The sequence below is a fragment of the Pinus tabuliformis genome, chromosome J, assembly GCF_031772625.1.
Source record: "Pinus tabuliformis cultivar Carrire ecotype Pingquan chromosome J, CPIR1, whole genome shotgun sequence".
NCBI lineage: Eukaryota > Viridiplantae > Streptophyta > Pinopsida > Pinales > Pinaceae > Pinus > Pinus tabuliformis.
The window spans coordinates 1284762418-1284784464 of NC_142295.1; positions in this window are offsets into that span (position 1 = coordinate 1284762418).

The following is a 22047-nucleotide window of genomic DNA, read 5'->3' on the forward strand; positions in this document are numbered from 1 at the left end:
CTCTCGAGAAGATCCCGTGCATACTTAGCCTGAGAGAGTTTGATGCCTGTGGAATCTTGGTTGATCTCAAGACCAAGAAAGAAGTGTAATGGACCCATGTCCGTCATTAAGAACCTATCATGCAAGGCCCTCTTGACTGTAGTAATGGCCGAAGTCGAGCTGCTGGTGATTAGGAGATCATCCACATACAAAACTAAGATAAGAAGAGAATCATGTGTCTTGAGCATGTAAACATTCGGATCAGACTTACATGTTTCAAAGTTTTGTGATAAGAGAAAAGAATCCATCTTCGCATACCAAGCTCTTGGGGTCTGCTTAAGGCCGTAGAGAGATTTCTTCAGTCTGCAGACCAAATATGAATCCTGAATGAAACCATGTGGTTGCTCCATGTAGATCTCCTCAAATAGGTCTCCATGAAGAAAGGCATTCTTCACATCCATCTGATGTACTTCCCACCCCTGGGAAGCCGCAATGGAAGTGTAAGGTGTATGGAATCCATCTTTGCTACTGGAGCAAAGGTATCATCATAATCAATGCCATGCACTTGTTGGAAGCCTTTGGCTACTAGCCTTGCTTTTCGTTTGGTGATTTGCCTGTTTGCAGCACGCTTGGTCCTGTAGACCCATTTGCATCGGACAAGTTTCCTTCCTGAAGGAAGGGGGACCAGATCTCAGGTCTAGTTCTCGAGGAGGGAGTTATACTCCTCCTCCATGGCGGACTCCCAAGATGGATGCCCAGCAGCCTCAGCATAAGATTGTGGATCAGAAGACTGAACCAAATGACAATGCCAGGATGGCGATGGTTCAGTGGCAGTGAGGACAAGAGGAGGCTCAATAAATTCTGAGCTAGTCCTCTGCAGATCAGAATTATCCCCCCACAAGACCATTTCTAACAGCTGGGTGGTCTTGTGCATATATCTCACGTAAAATCCTTGTTCTCTGATTTATGACAGGGGAATTTGATTCACTGTTGGAAGCCCGATCTAGGCTTGGATGTGGATCATCATATGCATGCAATGGATTTGTATCTGAAGACTTTGTCTCTGCATCTGCATGCTCTATCGCGGCATCTACATGCTCTGTATCTGCATCTAAGTGTACTGAGTCATCATCATGGACATGAAGTAGATAAAAGGTGTCTGCATGCGGCAATTGAGGTGCATGCGAGATACTTTCCTCAAATTTGACACTTCGCTCAATGATGAGCTTGTCCGTAGAGGAAATTAGGAGTCAGTATCCCTTCACACCATTAGGTATCCAACAAAGATGCATTCAATGCTCTGTGGATCAAGAGCTTTTCTCTTTTCAGAGGGGATCCTGGCCCATGCTCGGGAACCGAAAACACGGAAGTGGGTGACCTCTGGTTTAGTGTCGCTCCAAGCTCAAAGGGGGTCTAATCCTTAAAATAGCTATGAGGAGATCTGTTCTGGATGTAGTTAGCATAATTAAGTGCTTCAACCCATAGCTTATGAGGAAGTGACTTAGCATGCAACATGCAGGAAGCGATCTCTTTGAGAGATCGATTCTTTCTCTCAGCAACTCCGTTCTGCTACGGAGTGTATGGAACTGTGTACTGCAACTGTATGCCGGACTGAAGGCAAAGGTTCTAAAGTGCTGTGTTAACATATTACAACCCATTGTCTGTACGGAGGGCTTTGATCTTTCTCTCTAACTGTGTCTCAACTAGTGCTTTTGAAATCTTCAAAGTGCGCAAAAACTTCAGATTTGTTCCTGAGAAGATACACCCAAGTATACCGTGAGAAATCATCAATAAATGTAAGCACATACCTTGCTTTGTTGATGGAAGGATGAGGAAAAGGCCCCATGAGATCACTATGGATCAAATCTAGAGGAGAGGATGCTCTGTGAGTCTTTCCAGTGTCAAACTTTTCTCTAGGATGTTTGCCAAGGACACACGCTTCACAAACTCCTTTGGAGAAACTGATATTTGGCAAGCCTTCCACCATCTCATGCTTGCTTAGTTGCTGCATATACCTGTAATTTAAGTGACCAAACCACTCATGCCAAAGCTTATTACTATCATCAACATGTGTAAGCAATAAGTAGGATTCAGATTCAGTAAATTCATAAAATGTATACAGTTTGGCTCCATTGTTTACCTCACCGGTTGCAATTTTGGAGCTGCTATGTACGTCATATATGTTCACTGCATCTGGAGTGAATTCTACTCTCTTTCTAGTGCCGAAATGAGTGATCTGATAAACTGAAGGCAGGTTTACTGAAAGTTTTGGAACATGAAGCACATCTTGAAAGCTTCTGTGTAAAAGTTCCACTCTACCTTTTCTGGCAACCTCAATAGGTGAGTCATCTCCCATGAGGATGGGAGGTCCTTTGCATGCATCCAAAGAGGAATATACTTCCTTTGTAGTAGCCATATGATGTGATGCACCAGAATCTATGATCCATGCATCAGGGGAAGAATTAATTGCAAATAAAGCATGAAAATTGTTACCTTTCCCATGTGGCGGATCCTCAGTTTTCTTCTTGGCACCGTGAGGGATGTGATCCCCAAGGTTGTGCTTCTGAAAGATTTCTGCCATTTGGTCAATTTGTTTCTTCATGCAAGAGCATTTTGGATGGAATCCTCTTTGACAGTAGGTGCATCTGTTTCCTTTCTTCCCTTTCTCATTTCTCGAACCGGAGGAGTCATTGAACGGGTTGGTGCGCCCTTCCTTCTTTGGATGGGAATGCACTTTTTCCTTGTCCTCTTGCTGCTGATTTTTCTGATTTGAATCAGATCTATGATTTTTATTATGGCTGCCATCATGCACAGCAAGTGCATGCGCTTTTGGAGGTTTGATTTTCCCCATGCCAATGAGTTTATCTTGCTCAAAAGTAAGGGACTCCATGAACTCTTTGAGAGAAGGCATAGTGTAGGATTTACCTGTTGCAAGCCTTACTGAATGAAATGTAGACACAAAGATGGAGTATTCTGGTCTGAGCTTTGACATAATAGAGAGAACTTGGCGACTCTCCTCCTTGGATTTGTCAATTCCACAATCCTTGAGTTGCAGCAATAGATCATTATATTTGCTGAAGAAGTCTTGAATTCTGTCATAGTTCCGTGGATCTAATGACAACACCTCCACTTCCAGCATATGTCCTTTCATCTCATCCTCTTTCACGTAGAGTTCTTCAACCTTTTTCCAAATCTCATTGGGAGTATTGTAGGCACATAGATGAAACTGCAACTCTGGAGAGATGCACATGCATATGGATCCGTGGGCCTCATCCATACGGTTGAGGTACCTGGATTTCTCTATAGCTGAAGTGGGTTCCACTTTTGCAGCCAGGGTAATCCTGTACAACCCTTTTTAACGAAGGTATCGAGCCATTTGGTCCTTCCATTCATGATAGTTGTACAGTGTTAGGATCGATGCTTTGGTAAACTTCATTTTTCTGTCGATCTTCGATCTCCAACCTTTAATACCTGCAAAATAAAGTACTAATGCGCCTTTTATCTAGCAACCTGTGGGCTCTGATACCATGTAAATGTATTAGAAAACTTGCACAAATGAATCTAGCTAGTAAAGGTTGAACACACAGCTTTGTATAGCAAAAACACTAAAAGAAAATCTAAAGAACAAAAAAATGATTGATTAGAAAATAGGTTACAATGCTCATGATATAGCATTACTGGGTGAAGATCCCAAGGTAATGCACCATAGTGGTGATCAATGAGAAGATTCAACACCTACAACAATTATGGAGAGAACTAGCTAGTTGTGGAGTGAAAGAAAGAGCAAATCAGGGAGTAAATCATGCAAAAGAACTAACCAGTTGCAGAGTTAAACACAATGACACAGGTACAATCCCAAAACACAAGTGATAGATGCAAATACGAAACCCAGGACCCCAATAATAATTCACATAATCGGCATCCTGCAAGATAGAGGAAACAGAGCGAAAACTATATCACTAGAGCCAGATATGAACCTCCGTAATTGCCCATATGAAACATACCTGAAACATTTTCGCTTATACAGAGTCGCAGGCAGAAGAACTGACTACCTTACTTGCAATACCTCTCTTCCCGATTTCAATGCAAATCCAAATTCAGTGCATCACATTAGAATGTGACTTTGTGACCTCTGCAAATCGTAATTCCCTTTTGCGGCTTCCCCCAGTTGACAGATTATTTTAGTTGCTTATGGACAATCGTGTATGTCGGATTATCCTTGACATTTAAATTGACAGATTATCTGAATTGCTTATTGACAATCGTGTTAAATCTGACTAGCCGGATCGAAGGATATCTGTCGTTTCATCGCAATGGTGAATATGGCATGAGAATCCTGCTTCCAAATTTGTAAGTTCTACTTTAAATTGGATTGGACTTTTTCGGAGTTATAAGTTTGAGCTATAAAATTTATACACAATTAGTAAAATTCCCGAATGAGAAAGAACAGAACAGAACGGCTGCTACGATTGACAGTTTCTTATAGAGAGGCGGTTACAATACAGCGGAATCAGTAGAGAAGGGAAAAAACGTAGAAACAGAAGTCTCAACAGATTGTTCGTTTACGCGGTACCGTATGAAATAAAAAACTTTAGGAAAAATATCACAATGACGCCATCGCAGCTACAGCGAGAGACGCTAAGAAATGTTATCCCTTTATACAATTTCAAAATTAAAAAAAAAACATTAAACCTAAACAATTTTTATTTCTTTTTAAGTCTGGGTCATAACTTAATTTACCGTGGTTTGTAAAATATAATTATTACTTTATCCTGAAATTAAAATGTAACATTATTATTTTATTATGAAATTAAGTTTACTATATTGATGATGATGATGGTGGTGGTTAACACCAAATTGGTTTATAGGATCTAATTTTCTTAGTTTTTAATTCTTTGGTTCCTTGTTTTTCTTGGCGAGATTGGTTCTTTGTCTTTTTTTGACAAGATTGGCACTGTAACTTTCCTTTTTTTGTTAAACACACTGCACTTCAGCACTAATAGAGAAAATAACACCGACAAAAAAAAATTAATATTAAAAGACATGAAAGCGAAGTTGAAAGTATAGTTTTTTTATAAACAAAATTTATTACTTAAATGATTAATAATTAATAATCGTTTTAAAATACGTAACTATAGAATTGTTAAATTGAAAAATTTACATTTTAATTTTCATAATCAAGCACATAACAATTCATATATGTATTTTTTCTTATATTTGTAATTTGTAATAGCTGGTTAATAAAAGTATCCTTGAGTGTCGTTATAATTGCATGTTGGAACATCTAAAATAAAATACTTTGATACTCAATATGTCTTCTAAAAATTAATTAGAGTAAATTAATTATATTCTATTTTAAGTTAGTCTAATTAATAGATGAGATGATGTTTTTTCGGTTTTTTTTGGGTAAATTTTGCTCAAAATTATGTATTGATTTTTAAAAGTAATAAGTTTAAATTGTTTAATATGAAAAAATTGTGTGACTCTTGGATTTTGCAAAATACGGAATTCATGTATAAATTCAAAAGTATATCTTAAACAATAAGAAATTATAATCTAAACAACAAGAAATTATAATCTACTTAGAAATTGTACATCTAAGAAAAAACTCATTATGCAAAGACATTCCATTCCTATTTAAGTATTGAATTATTTGTAAACACAATGTGCAATTATAAATGCTTCATAAGAATTGAGGTGGTGTAATAAAATTCAATTAACCACAAATAGTTTTTCTATTCAATTATAAATGGTGGAGAGTTCCCTCATGTAACTGGAAGATTCAATGTCTTTGCATCGTCATCATCTAAGTTTTTTGGTTCAAGAAAAATGTAAAATGGTTCTTTCCCCATTTGATTACAAATTTCTATTTTTAAAGCCATATAAATTACAAATTCAAAGTATTTTGACATCATCATTGTATTAATAACATTATAAAATATTATATAATTTAACTTAATCTATCAATTTACTAATGTAAGGATTATTTCTAAGTGCTTCTTCTAATTCTTACATTTACATCATTACAAAGATTAATGCAAAAGATGACAAATTACAATTCACATGTTACATTAGTCTAATTGGTCTTCCTCGACGCTTATCTCCACTTCGAAGTCTCGGAAGCAACCCTCTTTTCACCACCACAATACTCGAGCTTCCCATTCAACTCATTTAAAATATAATAGCCTCTAGAGCAATCTACATCTGACAGATATTTCTCTTTCCGATATCCATCAGTTGCTAAAAAGATAGTTTGAATACTAAATTTGTTTAAAAATTGATCAAATAACTTGATTTGTTTCACACACCTGGATCTCATATTGGAACATAATAATTGTTTAAAGATTTCCAAGTAGCAAGAACAACAAACCATAACAATGTAAACACAACCAAACTAATGATGTGTTCAAAGATTTATGAGCCCAAAAACAGCTAATTCAAATTATGCAACCAACACTGCTTATTAATTGGTTCTAAGCCAAGTAACATAATGACACCAATATCCCACACATGACCATAAAAACAGTAAATTAAAAAGTAAATTGAAACAAAACTGAAAGAATATAGTGGTTTCAAACGGCCCCTCGCTGTCATGTCTGTCTGGCGCAGTGTAAGTACCTTCCTTACTAAATATGTGGTCCTCCTATTGAACATGAGGAACGACCACTTACAGTTGCAAAATGAAGCACTTCAACCATTAAGACCGTTTGCTGAATAACGGTCCGTTTCAGACTTTTGTTTTTCCCTGAAATGCAGAACCCCAAAAAAAAAACCTTTGTCGCTTATGGAGTTTGACTATCACAACGTAGTTGCTGAAGATTGTACTCAACGATTACTGTAGGAGGACCAATTTTGTCCGAGGAAAACCCAGAGAGTTCAAAAAAAAAATTGTTGCGCATTCTCAAAAGTGTCCGTGGGGTCTACAAGCGGTATTTGAACAAAGCATCCACTTTTCACTATATACTCACAATTGCGAATGAGTGGCAGCTTCAATCTTTGACATTGACACTCATACCATCAGCTTCAAATCATGCTCATACCATGCACACCATGATCCATTGGTGTCTTGGCTACACTAGATGTTGTCACTCATTGAAGTTAGCTTTGAAAGACGAGGACAGGTTTCAAAGGTAGAGAGGCCCTGAGAGCGCAACTGCAAACCTTGTTTTGGTCCTTCTACCATGCAAAAATACCATTTCGTGGCAACTAATGGGACTCCATGCGTGGCCTCACCATAGAATGACTACTGAAGTGAAAGCGTGGAAATTTCCTTCTCTGATCGATGCTCTGCACGTAGAGTGATTCTATGCTCAATGAACTTCCTATTTCTCATGATTTGCGACAGATTTTTGCGTTGAACCACACAATACAAATCCCCATCGATGAAAGAGAGTTAGTAATCCATTCAATATTTTGAACATGGCCAGAGGAATCGGCAATCCTCGTAAACTAGGAAAGAAAAAAATGTTTGTTATTCAATCACATATGCCAAAGGATTCAAACTGAGGGGTTACAGAAGATATGGCGTAGTCCCATTAGCGTGTTTTGGATAGCGTCATTCAAATACCAGGCAAGGCTTCGAGCACAAAAAAAATGACAAGATAAGGCTTTCGGATTCCCATTCCCACTTCACTTCACAAGGCTGCACTCTGCAGTGACACTATAGAAACAAGCTCCACGCAGGCTTAGTAAATTAGCATCCACACGATCTGTTCGTCAGTGACTCTATCTCATTTATTTACATCCAAGATTCACAGCGACCTTTCACACACTAAACTATCTATTTTAACGGGCTAACTACGCTATGCACAGAGAACAGAACCTGAGATCTTTTCTATTTCCCTGGGCCTTGCCTTTACGGGAGTGAAGTTCATACAGGTTCTCATAACAGTAAAGAAATTGGTAGAGTAGACAGGGTGGACAAATTACGCACACAAATAATTCATATATTATTATCAAAGCCTAATTACAAGTTATGAGTTACATAAATAGTGATCATAAAATTCAACAAATTCCAAACAAATAATTATTAAAAAAATCTATCAATAAATTCCAACAATCAACCAACCTAATCTATCAATTAACTAATATAAAAATTATTTTCAAGTGCCTGTAGTTTGCTGGGAAAGCTTGATTTGGGCTTTGGCTATCATATTATAGGCATAAAATTTGAATTTCATATCGACTTCTTTCTCTAAACAATCATAACCAGGAGAACAGTCAACATTAAGATATTGCAAGCTTTCTACATTATTACATACAGTATGTTCTTATGCTATTGACTTCTACAAATTTTTTATATTCTTAATCAAGTCCTCTCTGGGAGTTTTTGTTGTTTACTACAGGTCACATGATGTTCATCGGGCATTTGAGATTATCAGTTTATCATAGATTCATGTTGTTTTCGGATGGGAATTTTTTTTATAATAAAACCATAACATCTATTTGAATACTTACAGCTGGTCAAGAAAAAGAAGTTAAGCGTGTTTCTAGGGTATCATGCAGAGGGGATATTACTTAATCTAGAAAGAAAAAATAAATAAAACCCTAAATAGGTTACCTCCACCCCCATAAGGGCTAGATCTCTGAGAAGATTCCCTGTTATCAAAAAGCCTTGAAAGTAGGCTTCACAATTTCTCTGTCTCTAGATTAAATGGCTGAGGCATGATAGTATTGTTGGAGTTAGAATTCACTCGGTGTTCTCCAGTTTGAGACTCTTCCCCACAGACAAAATTCTCCACAGTGAAACCAACTATATCTCTATTTCTTCTCCATAAGCATGTTATCAATTACCAAAACCCCATCGCGGTTGGACCCTCGCCAACGGTCAATCTGTTTCATCGGATGGCCACACCAAGATACAAATATTAAAATGGCAGAACTAAAGCCCTGATGGACGTCCATGCATTTAAAATCGACGGTTAAAGATAGTTCAATTAATCGAACGGAGGGAAAAAGGTTAGAGGAATGTTTGCCCTGACCATTTAGCTTAACATTTAGATTGTTTAACTTAAGATTTGCTTTTCAATATACTAAATTTTAGTTGTTAGTGTTTATTATAAAATCTTAAAAATATTTTTTGAATTGTGTTTTGAATATGTAGGGAGGCACTTTACAAAGCTTCTCACAATTTGAACGACTTATTTATTCCCTTCATGCATGGAGAGAAACTGAATATCGATGGAACGAACAAGAAAGAGGAGTCTAATATGCTTCCCTCTCCCCTTTCGCACACATGGACTAATATGGGAATCGAAGAAAAAATTGCATTTCAACATATTTTTATTGGCCTTAGAAGAGCTAATATATATACATTAAATTGCATTTCAACCTATTTTTGTTGACCAATTAGAGTTACCCCCAACCTTATAACTCTCTTAGAAGAGCCAATATACATACATTATTGGACTTCTTAAATTACAGTTGAGAAGATATAACTAGCAATTGCATCAGATGTTGCAAAGGAAACGCCGTAAGGCATAAATTTGGGATGAATCGTGACATATAAAAATCCATTATGCATGTGCATACTTTGTCATTACTTCATCCTCTTGGATCTAACGACCCAAATCATTGCATATTTTGGGAGCTCTGGAGGTGATATCAACCTCTTTCCCATTTGCAAACTACTACACCACTGGATATGCCTCCCTACATTAGTGGTTGGCTGATTGATAAGCCATAACATTCAAATGTTGAAGACAAAAACTTGCAAACATAAGCACAAGAATATTGATTTCCAAAACATTCTTATGTTTCTAAGCAAATTCCTTTTATAAGATTTTACTTAAGATGGGATCTAATTAGTTGATTAGTTGTTTTGGCAAAGTCAACACTAACTAAGAAATAATATAAATCAAAAATGCATAGTGCTCAAGAATAACCATGCCTTCATTATCCTACAACTAACTATTAAGACTAACTATAAATGATTTTGAGATGTGGCACATTAGTTCTTCATGCATAGTGCTCAAGATTAACCACGCCTTCATTATCCTACAACTAACTATTAAGACTAGCTATAAATGATTTCGATATGTGGCACATTAGTTCTTCACTTTTTTAGAAAAGTAGATGGGCTTGAGTTTATGATGTCACTTCTCCTTAAAACACAATTTATCTAGATAAAATTAGACTCAGTCACCTACACTTTTTTAGAAAAGTAGATGGGCTTGAGTTTATGATGTCACTTCTCCTTAAAGCACAATTTATCTAGATAAAATTAGACTCAGTCATCTATGTAAAATTGTACACATAGTTGATGTCTATGGCGAGGGAGTGTGAAGAGCATCAGTTGATGTCTATGGTGAGGGAGTGTGAAGAGCATCAAATACTTGGGAATGGATGTGATCCAATTTATAAACAAAGGAGGATGCCCTGTGTTGCTTCTTGCATTGGTGATGGTCTTGCATTGGGGAATGGATGCGATCCAATTTCTAAACAAAGGAGGATGACCTGTGTTGCTTCTTACATTGGTGATGGTATTGGGTTGGTGATGGGAGGTGATGGGAGATGACAAGTTGGTGATGGTGGATTATTATAAATACAATCTTATTCTTTTAATACAAAGTCTTTTAAAAGAAAATATATAATGAAAATAACTATATTTAAAACAAAATTTATTTTTCAATTTTGTAATTCCATGCACATACCAACCATCACTTTTGTCTCCTAAGCACTATTAAAAAAAACAAAGAATTTTAAAAATATAATAAATAGCAACTCATTATTTGCCCAAAAAAAATTCTACTATTATACTAAATATTAGAAATATTTACTTAAAAACATAATATCAAAAAAATTATTAAAATATTTAATTAGGATTATTGTATTTCTACACACAATTTTAACCTTTCTCAACTTAAATGCAAGTACTTTTCCTTTAACTAACACTCATTCTCTTGAGCAAGTAACTTCACTTTTATTGAATATAATAGTTATTTAAACATATATAACAATTAAAGTATAAAAAGTTATCTAAAACCATTTTTATTTCTACTTAGTAACATTTACAAAATAAAAGAAAAAAATATCTCCAAATAATTTTTTTTAGAGTTGCCACCTATTAATACCTAAAACAATTTTAAAACATAAAAAATATATTTCCAAATCATTTTTATTTCCATTTCTATACTCAAAACCAACACATTCTCTGTTCACTCCTCTGTTCACGTCTTTGATGGGTTGTTCACCTCTTTTATTGCCAAATTTCAATTTCTCCACTTATAAACCCAAATGTATAGCGAAACAAAAGCAAGAGTGTGAACAACCAATTTCTAAACAAAGGAGGATGCCTTGTGTTGCTTCTTGCATTGGTGAATGCGATCCAATTTCTAAACAAAGGAGGATGCCCTGTGTTGCTTCTTGCATTAGTGATGGTATTGCCGTCTTTGATGGGTTGTTCACCTCTTTTATTGCCAAATTTCAATTTCTCCACTTATAAACCCAAACGTATAGCGAAACAAAAGCAAGAGTGTGAACAACCAATTTCTAAACAAAGGAGGATGCCTTGTGTTGCTTCTTGCATTGGTGAATGCGATCCAATTTCTAAACAAAGGAGGATGCCCTGTGTTACTTCTTGCATTAGTGATGGTATTGCATTGGTGATGGGAGGTGGGAGGTGATGGGAGATGACACATTGGTGATGGTGGATTATTATAAATACAATCTTATTTTTTTAACACAAGGTCTCTTAAAATAAAATATATAATGAAAATAACTATTTTTAAAACAAAATTTATTTTTCAATTTTGTAATTCCATGAACATACCAACCAACACTAATAAATGTATTCTATCTTTCATCACCTTATTGAAGAATCAAAAAAGTTCTCTAATAATATATAGAAATAAAGTCTCAAGTAAAGTAGGTTATTTAAAACATTTGAATTTTACAATGAACAATCAACCACTACACAGCTAATAAAATATTAGTAAAAATATATTCGATCTTTCATCCTCTCAGTAAACCTAAAAAGTTCTCTAATAGTATATATTAATAAAGTCTCAAAATAACCTAAAAAGTTCTCTAATAATATATAGAAATAAAGTCTCAAATAAAGTAGGTTATTTAAGACATTTCTCCACTAATGCACATTTTTTTTAATTCAATTATGTGTCCATCGCATACATTACAACCAAGTTTCTATTTCATTAGTGTAGTGGAATAAAACTAACTTCATTATGAGTGGTGCTTTTAAAAACCTATAAAGTAACTGGGTACAATACTATGTTTGTATATAATTATTAAATTTACGAGAATGAATATGTTTCTACTTTATTGAGCACCTCGTGGATTATTTATCATCAATTCAAATAGATTTGTATTCAATACTTATCATATTATTAGGTGTGAGGAGACGAGCAATGGAAACGTTGTAAGGAAATGACATAGGAACTAGTATTATAAAAGACGAGAGTACTTTATAAAGAGATGGGAGATAGTGGCATCCTACCTACCTAAGTAAATGTCTAAACCAAATGTTGTGTGATCCTTTGCAATGGTGTGGCCAATTAAGTGAGGCCGAGATTGTACCAAACCTAACCATTTCACATTCACCATTGTTATCTCCACATGTGCTAATTTGGTAGATCAATAACATGGCAAGGAGTCCACCATGACATAATTTCTAGTGGATTGCAGTGTAATGCCATTGTGGGGAGTGCTCTTGTAAATATGTATACTAAATGTGGATACATAGAGAATGCACAAGTATTTCACAAAGTTCCTGAACGAAATGTAGTATCTTGGAATGTTACGATATTAGGGTATGTAGAGGATGGGAACATAGATGAGGCCATGAAATTTTATTGCCAAATTTCAATTTCTCCACTTATAAACCCAAACGTATAGCGAAACAAAAGCAAGAGTGTGAACAACCAATTTCTAAACAAAGGAGGATGCCTTGTGTTGCTTCTTGCATTGGTGAATGCGATCCAATTTCTAAACAAAGGAGGATGCCCTGTGTTGCTTCTTGCATTGGTAGCCCTGTGTTGCTTCTTGCATTAGTGATGGTATTGCGTTGGTGATGGGAGGTGGGAGGTGATGGGAGATGACACATTGGTGATGGTGGATTATTATAAATACAATCTTATTTTTTTAATACAAGGTCTTTTAAAATAAAATATATAATGAAAATAACTATTTTTAAAACAAAATTTATTTTTCAATTTTGTAATTCCATGAACATACCAACCAACACTAATAAATATATTCTATCTTTCATCATCTTAATGAAGAATCTAAAAAGTTCTCTAATAATATATAGAAATAAAGTCTCAAGTAAAGTAGGTTATTTAAAACATTTGAATTTTACAATGAACAATCAACCACTACACAGCTAATAAAATATTAGTAAAAATATATTCGATCTAATAAAATATTAGTAAAAATATATTCAATCTTTCATCCTCTCAGTAAACCTAAAAAGTTCTCTAATAGTATATATTAATAAAGTCTCAAAATAACCTAAAAAGTTCTCTAATAATATATAGAAATAAAGTCTCAAATAAAGTAGGTTATTTAAGACATTTCTCCACTAATGCACATTTTTTTTAATTCAATTATGTGTCCATCGCATACATTACCTAGGGGGGATAATATGGGGTACCAAGGGAGGTACCCAAGGTAATAATGTAATAATGGGATGGGCCATAGTAATAAATAAGGTGGTTAACCCATATCATGTAAGGGACCACAAGTAGTTAATAATAATGTAATGGGTCCATGGTATTAGTTGATGGTATGAGGGAACCATGGTAATGACCCATGGTATTTTATGTATGAGGCCTATATAGAGGCTAGAGACTCCACATGGAGAGAGTGAATGATTATTGTATGAACAGGCATATGGCTTGTGGAGTGTTCTCCTTCCTTAAGGAATGAATGTATGGTGGTGCCCTACCTTAAGGGTCTTGATATCAATAAAGAGAAGCATTTCTATTTCTATCTTATTATCCTTGGGTTTATTTATATTCTCATATATTTTCTGGGTTAGATCTATAACAAGTGGTATCAGAGCACTTTCTTGGGCACAAAAGTGGAGAATTTTTTTTTATTTTTTGCAGGGATTTTTGGGTGGCGAGTTGCAGATCAGATCTATACGTTTTGGTGCAAGATCTGCAAAATCTATTTGCAGATCTGTATTCTTTGTGAAAAAATAGCCGATTTCAAAAAAAAATTGGTTGAATCGGAGTCCGGATGAAGGAGATATCGCTGATCTAAAAATCAGTGGTGTTGTAGACAATTTTTCGGGGCAGCGAATTTGTGGCTCAGATCTGGACGTCCTGGTGAAAGATCTGCAAAATCTAATTGTAGATCTGTATTCTTTGTGAAAAAATAGCCCATTTCAAAAAAAAAATCGGTTGAATCGGACTCCGGATGAAGGAGATATCGCTGATTTAAAAATCAGTGGGGTTGTAGACAATTTTCAGGGCAGCGAGTTTGCGGCACAGATCTGGACGTCCTGGTGCAAGATCTGCAAAATATACTTGTAGATCTGGATTCTATGTGAAAAAATAGCCGATTTCAAAAAAAAATCAGTCGAATCGGAGTCCGGATGAGGGAGATATCGCTGATTTAAAATCAGCTCTTTTTTTAGAAATTTTGGGTGACGGCGGGAGAGTAGCAGCGCAGATCTGGAATTCTAGTGCCTAGATCAGGATTTCTATCACATGGGCAGATGCAGAATGATTGTTCCATTTCTGAAAACAGGTCATAATAAGGATTCTGAGCAATATTGACGAAACTGTGACAATTTCAAATTTTCGCCAAGTCAGCGAATTTTTTCTCAAAACCCTCTTCATGACGACTCTATATTTTACAGGAAAAGATGATGGTCCTACTATTGAAGAATTCATACAAAGATACAAGTCCACATATGGGACATATTGGAAGCTTCCAATGCTGTTTAATATGAGAGATGAGGCTCAAAAATGGAATTCATCACTTGACTACCAGCAGTTGATCACACTTTCAGATGCAGAATTTGAAAAAATCTTTTTGGACAAATGGTCTCGGGCTAGAAAAAAGGAGAATGAGACACATAAGGGGTTAATTGCTACGGGTGTCTCCTTACTGCAGGTTCATGGATTGATTCAGAAAGAGAAGATCATTGTTTCTATCAATCCTAGTGGTAAACATAATTTTATCAATGTTAATTTGGCAAAAAAATTGCAAGTCCCAGCAAAACATATTGAAAATACACAGGTTGATGATAAGGATGTTCAAATTTATAAGGATTTGAAACTTTCTATGGATAAGTATGTGTTTCATGGTGATTTTTATGCTTCAGATATGGATAACATGGATGTTGTTTTGGGATACCCTTGGATGGAATTAGTGGGTACTATAAATATTAATGTGCAGAAGAAATTCCTGAAGCTCTGGTATAAAAAGAAGAAAATTACATTACAAGATATTTCCATTAATAAGCAGGTAGAGTCCAAGGAGGTTGAAGCAGAAGATGTTACAGGGACTGACATATCAGATGATGAGCAGTTGATGGTCGACAATCAAACACAAATAGAGGCTGAAGCCGAAAAGGTAATAGGTGCTGACACATCTGATGAGGGTTCAGTGGTTGAAGTCATATTGGAAAAGAAGACACCACAACATGCACCATAGCAGAGTGAATTAAAGAAAAAGACATCGTGGGTTAAAACTTCAACATATCATCACCCACATCACCCCGCAAGACAACCATCAATATAGAAACCAAGTAGTCACATGACGGATCGCGGAGAGAAGATCCACCCACTACACATCAACACAGAAGAGCTGCCACGGTCAACTTCCATCTCAAGCGAGCGAGGCACCAGCGAGATCGAGGGTTCACCTTTCTCTTGGATGGCTAGATGCACGTGCATGGTACCAGTGGACTACTCTTTTGAGTAGATCTTATTATTTGTGTTCTTCCCATGTTTCGGGGACGAAACATGCTTAGGGGGTGGAATTTTATATACCTAGGGGGGATAATATGGGGTACCAAGGGAGGTACCCAAGGTAATAATGTAATAATGGGATGGGCCATAGTAATAAATAAGGTGGTTAACCCATATCATGTAAGGGACCACAAGTAGTTAATAATAATGTAATGGGCCCATGGTATTAGTTGATGGTATGAGGGAACCATGGTAATGACCCATGGTATTGTATGTATGAGGCCTATATAGAGGCTAGAGACTCCACATGGAGAGAGTGAAGGATTATTGTATGAACAGGCATATGGCTTGTGGAGTGTTCTCCTTCCTTAAGGAGTGAATGTATGGTGTTGCCCTACCTTAAGGGTCTTGATATCAATAAAGAGAAGCATTTCTATTTCTATCTTATTATTCTTGGGTTTATTTATATTCTCATATATTTTCTGGGTTAGATGTATAACACAAAATAACCTAAAAAGTTCTCTAATAATATATAGAAATAAAGTCTCAAATAAAGTAGGTTATTTAAGACATTTCTCCAGTAATGCACATTTTTTTAATTCAATTATGTGTCTGTCACATACATTACAACCAAGTTTCTATTTCATTAGTGTAGTGGAATTAAACTAACTTCATTATGAGTGGTGCTTTTAAAAACCTATAAAGTAACTGGGTACAATACTATGTTTGTAAATAATTATTAAATTTATGAGAATGAATATGTTTCTACTTTATTGAGCACCTCGTGGATTATTTATCATCAATTCAAATAGATTTGTATTCAATACTTATCATATTATTAGGTGTGAGGAGACGTGCAAAGGAAACGCTGTAAGAAAATGACATAGGAACTAGTATTATAGAAGACAAGAGTACTTTATAAGGAGATGGGAGATAGGGGCATCATACCTACCTAAGTAAATGTCTTAACCAAATGTGGTTTGATCCTTTGCAATGGTGTGGCCAATTAAGCGAGGTGGGGAATTGTACCAAACCTAACCATTTCACATTCACCATTGTTCTCTCCACATGTGCTAATTTGGTAGATCAACAACATGGCAAGGAGTCCACCATGACATAATTTCTAGTGGATTACAGTGTAATGCCATTGTGGGGAGTGCTCTTGTAAATATGTATACTAAATGTGGATACATAGAGAATGCACAAGTATTTCACATATTTATCATCAATTCAAATAGATTTTTATTCAATACTTATCATATTATTAGGTGCGAGGAGATGTGCAAAGGAAATGCTGTAAGGAAATGACATAGGAACTAGTATTATAGAAGACGAGAGTACTTTATAAGGAGATGGGAGATAGGGGCATCCTACCTACCTAAGTAAAAGTCTAAACCAAATGTGGTGTGATCCTTTGCAATGGTGTGGCCAATTAAGCGAGGTGGGGAATTGTACCAAACCTAACCATTTCACATTCACCATTGTTCTCTCCACATGTGCTAATTTGGTAGATCAATAACATGGCAAGCAGTCCACCATGACATAATTTCTAGTGGCTTGCATTGTAATGCCATTGTGGGGAGTGCTCTTGTAGATATGTATACTAAATGTGGATACATAGAGAATGCACAAGTATTTCACATATTTATCATCAATTCAAATAGATTTGTATTCAATACTTATCATATTATTAGGTGTGAGGAGATGTGCAAAGGAAACGCTGTAAGGAAATGACATGGGAACTAGTCTTATAGAAGATGAGAGTACTTTATAAGGAGATGGGAGATAGGGGCATCCTACCTACCTAAGTAAATGTCTAAACCAAATGTGGTGTGATCCTTTGCAATGGTGTGGCCAATTAAGCAAGGCGGGGAATTGTACCAAACCTAACCATTTCACATTCACCATTGTTCTCTCCACATGTGTTAATTTGGTAGATCAATAACATGGCAAGGAGTCCACCATGACATAATTTCTAGTGGATTGCAGCGTAATTCCATTGTGGGGAGTGCTCTTGTAAATATGTATACTAAATGTGGATACATAGAGAATGCACAAGTATTTCACAAAGTTCCTGAACGAAATGTAGTATCTTGGAATGTTACGATATTAGGGTATGTAGAGGATGGGAACGTAGATGAGGCCATGAAATTTTTTCTTCAAATGGTTTCATGGACTGCAATACTTGATGGATATGCGCATAAGGGGTATCTTGATAAGGCTATGGAAATATTTTTGCAGATGCCTAAAAAATTCCCACATTCATAGAATTCATTGATTGCAAGGTATGCTCAACATGGACATTTTAGAGAAGACCATAAGCTATTTGATGAAATTCTTGAAAGAAAGTTGATATCACAGAATTCAATGATTGCAGAATATACACATGGAATTCAATGATTGCAAAATATACACATGGGGAATTTTGATGAAGCTTTCAGGCTCTTACAATTTATGCAATTACGAGGAGTGAAGCCAAACCCCATCACCTATGAAGCAATGATAACTAGTAAAAACACGTTATAGGTTAGCTAAAGGCGATATCATTGAATTCAATGATTGCAGAATATAAACAAGGGGCATTTTGATGAAGCTCTGAGGCTCTTACCATCTATGCAATTATCAGGAGTGAAGCCAAACTCCATCACATTCATGAGTATTTTATCAACTTGTTTACATTTTCCACTTTCACAACATGGTGAAAAGGTTATGAATATATTATTAAGAGTGGAATTACCAATATGCATCATAGTTTACCCAACAACATTTATTAGAAGACACCTATCCTGTACGCTAGGGTTTTTTAAGAAAATGAAGTGTGGTCCTTAGTGTAGTGCAATACCAACACTGCAAATAGCTTACCAGGTATTTTTCTTCAAGAGTGTTATCTTTCTTCAAGAGTGTTCAAGAGACACACAGGAGAGATTTGGTTGTCACTATAAAAATATCTTTCTATAACTTTAGGCAATGCTTTTACCATAAAAGATTTGATTATGATATCTTTCTTAAGAGTCTTCAAGAGACATACAACAGATATTTCGTTGTCACTATAAAATTATATTTCTATAAGTTTAGGCAATGCTTTTACCATAAAAGATTTAATTATGTAAGTTTCCACATTGTGAGAGAGAATTGCAACATCTAGAAATGAAAATATTTTACACGTCCTTGCAATCCTATTCCAGTGGATCAGAACAAAATTCATTCCAATGGATGAAAAGAAGCCACTCAAAAAACATTTTTTGTTATTTGTAATAAAATGAATTTCTAAATACAACGCCATTGCAACTCTCTAAATAATTGTTTTCCATTTGTAAACATAAGAATTTATAAATCTAAGAACAAAATTCATTCCAATGGATGAAAAGAAGCCACTCAAAAAACATATTTTTCTATTTGTAATGATATGAATTTGTAAATCCAAGGCCATTGCAACTCTCTAAATAATTATTTTCCATTTGTAAACATAAGAACTTATAAATCTAAGACATGATTGGAACTTTGAAAGTAAAAAGATATTTTGCAAACTCTTAGATCATGTATCATCCATAATTTGCAATATTTTAAAGAATTAAAATTCATACACCCGAATTCCAATATACACCAGACCTATCTAGGTAAAAACATCTTTATAAAAATATATAAAATTAACAAACTAACCATTAATAAACCACCTAAATTATAAAATTAACAACTAATTAACTACCTAACTCATTCAATTAACAATAAAGTGCAAAATTCACGAGAAAAGCAAAACCTATGAAGCAATGATAACTAGTGATTATAGGTTAGTTATTTTTATTTTATAGAAATCCACGAGGGAAAGTGAGTAACCGTAAATATACAAGGAGAATATAAATGAAATCTCCGTATAAAATTAAAAATTTAAAGCTATTATGCATGTGAGAGATAGTGGATGCATGTGCATTAAAATATTTCATCGTTGCCTTTGTGTGAGCATGACAATACATATCCCTAAGTCATATGACAAGATTTCAGCAACATCTTATCTCTTCCATGTAAAGTAAGCAAGCAACTTTTCAGCTTGAATCAACCCACTCAATGATAATTGGTATGATCAACCGTAAGTCTTTTCCCAGTTTTCCATGGCTCATTTCAAACTCGGTCGTCAGAATAACTTCGGCGATCATTTTTTCCATATATTTGGTGATCTCAATTTCACAAGGGCCCTCTTGAACTCGCTATAATCTCACATGAGAGTCATGTAAAGTGCATTTTTGTTTATCAGTCCTAGCACTTCCCCAGAAGTCCATGCGAAACCAGAAAAACAGTGTCATCGGCGATATAATTTGAAAAAGAACTGACCATGGCAAAACACCATCTACCAAGCAGAAAACTGTTTAAAAACAGCTTAGTGATGACAATCCTGGTAGAAGACACTGAAACAAACATGATTATTTATTGAAAGTATATGAAAAGTATATAAAACAGAAAAGCAATACCCATAACGGTAAGACGGTATCAGTAGAAGTGGAAGCGGTAGATGCTCCTCTGGGTTGTAACCTTCTACTGGGATGGAGTTGGGTAAATGAGATGAAGGACGCCATGTATTCAGTCTTTCCAGTGCTCAAGTTCCCTCATCAAGGAAAAGCAGTCCATCAAGAACTACTCTCTGTTGAAGCTATTCAACCTGTATTTGAATTCACAAATAATACAAAGGTCAAAATGACACCCTACCAAGCAAAGAAACAACATACGAATATAAAATATATAGTAGTCTAAAAATGATTAATTTTTTTATTTCATCTGGATCTTTATCAATGTCAGACGGTGGCATATCCGCTAATCCCTTTGAAATCTTGAAGCCTGGAGTACCGAAATTCGGTGTTGCTGCTGCTGTGTCATTTACTGTAGTGTAGTCGAGTGCAAAGTTGATTCCAGCACCTCGAATTACTGTAACGAATTGAGCAAAAAAAAAACATACGAATATAAAATATATAGTAGTCTGAAAATGATTAATTTTTCTTTTTCATCTCGATCTTTATCAATGTCAGACGATGGCGTATCCGTTAATCCCTCTAAAATCTTGAATCCCGGAGTACTGAAATTCGGTGCTGCAGCTGCTGTGTCATTTACTGTAATGTAGTCGAGCACAGAGTCGATTCTGGCACCTCGAACTGGAAAAATAATGAAGAACCAGGCTTATAGCCATATTTAAATGGCAGCAAGGTGAAGATGGTCTGTTAGTAAAGGGATAGGTATCATAGTTCCAAACCGCATCGTAATCGTCGGAGGCGGTTAGTGCTTGATTCTTGCTGGAGTTTCCATGGCTTGTGATGATCCAACGGCGTAAAGGTTTTTAATAGTCTAACATAACGATCGATGGCTCACAACCATACACGATGACACTTGAGGGAATTGAAAGGGATAGATATCATAGTTCCAAACCGCATCGTAATCGTCAGAGGCGGTTAGTGCCTGATTCTTGCCGGAGTTTCCACGGCTTGTGATGATCCAACGGCGTAAAGGTTTTTAATCGTCTAACATAAAGATCGATGACTCACAACAGGACACGATGACACTTGAGGGAATTGATCTCAGAGGGAAACGCCTTACGGCGTAATTACAAATTGGAGGTTCCTGCGTCTTCTTGAGCACACCGAGTTCTCCATGTTTCATGGTTAAAGAAGGTTATAGGTGACAAGCTCCAAGCTCAAACAATATTATTGGAACTTGACGAGGAAGTTAAAATCGTATTGGAACCAGAAGCAATCAAGGAATCAAGAACCTTAGAGTTATGCAAATGGATCAATTTCAGAGTATCTCATCAAGTGGAAGAACTTACCAGCTGAAGATTTCACATGGGAGGATGATAGTTTTTATATAGAATCATCCAAAACTACTCAAGTGTTGAGGACAACACTTTTTGAAGGAAAAGGGCATGTTAGGTCCTTACACTACTAGTGTAGACCCTTATTGTTATTAGTGAAACCCCCTTATTATATTGTTGTTCCCATGTAGTCCTCATATTCTTATTATTGCATCCCATAGGAGTCGAGTATTGTTATTATTGTGCCATTACAATAGCATTGTTATGTAGGCTCTAATTATTTTGGGTATTGGGACCACTTAGACTCCTATATATAGAAAGGAGTTCTTGTCATTTGTATCATCCAAGAATTGTTCATTTGTGTAATGTAAAGGAGGTTGTCCCTTAAGAGACTTA